Below are 1260 nucleotides of genomic sequence, written 5' to 3'. Positions count from 1 at the left end.
AAACTGTTCACTATTCACACCCTTAGTGGGGGTGGGGGTGTGGGGGGGGGTGTACTGTGTGTCATGACAGGGATCTCACATTGTCTCAAGTAAGAAGACATCTTTTGTCCATTGTTTTGTCCTTTTTAATTAAAAAAGTAAGCACAAGATTGATGCTCTTTTATTGTCATTAACTCATTTACTCCCTCAAAATGACTAAAATCATTCCCAGACATACAAATATTCATAAACTCATTATGGTATGTACACCATCAGCCCACAGACAGCACTGTTTGAATCAGACAGGAAATGTGAACACATGAATACAACTTTCTGCACTGGAGTGATGCTGAATGAATTTATTGGCTGCTCATCAGGCGACACACAGTTTGATGAACAAAACACTGAATTAACCCACAGATGAGCCTTGAGTACAAATCTTGAAGGTCACTGTGCAGAAGGCTTGTCTCGTGCTGCTAACAGTGAATTATCAACAGACACAGGCTGCTCCAAGAAATACATGTCGACCGCTGCATTTTATCACAGTTCATGACTAGTTGTTGCCGTTTTGGTCAAACTTTGAAATTAAAGTTAAGCCTGATCTTCTTCAATATAGATATGACATTTAAAGTACGTGTTGTGGATGACTCTCAGCTACTACCACATCAAATTTAAGCTCAGTTTCTACTAAACTGACTGACTTATAGTCACGTTTGTGTTGGCTAATGTTGGTTAGCTGTGGTGGTCATGGTGAATCAACTGCAGAAAAACTTTCTCTTTACTTTCTGAGTTTCACTGACACCCGTCCAATGGTCCATGAAATATTGAGGTTGACACCAACATTTAATGCAAAACCTTAAAACAAAGACCTTGCACAATGAGTAGCACTGTAGGAATGTGTTGTGAAAGACTTTCAGCCACTACTACTCCCTGTTTGCAAAATATCTGTAAAATTAATTAAAACGTAACAGTTTTTGTGTTTTTAAGGTCAGATGGTTGTGGCTACCATCTTAAATTCAGTTAACTCTAAATGTCTGTTACTTGTAGATGTGCATCTATTGAATATTTCCTAAAAGTTTTATTCAAATTCCCCATCATGAGATGTTTTTAATTTATAACAAAATCAAAGTTGATGTCAAATATCTAACGGCAAAGTTTCAAAGATCTTCCATCAATCTTTAGTGCTCAGACATATGTACCATACCATACCATACCATACCATACCATACCATACCATACCATACCATACCATACCATACCATACCATACCATACCATACCA

Source organism: Nematolebias whitei, chromosome 3 (genome assembly GCF_014905685.2).
Source record: "Nematolebias whitei isolate Nwh7 chromosome 3, NemWhi1, whole genome shotgun sequence".
In the NCBI taxonomy this organism is placed as follows: domain Eukaryota; kingdom Metazoa; phylum Chordata; class Actinopteri; order Cyprinodontiformes; family Rivulidae; genus Nematolebias; species Nematolebias whitei.
This window is presented reverse-complemented; position numbering follows the sequence as displayed.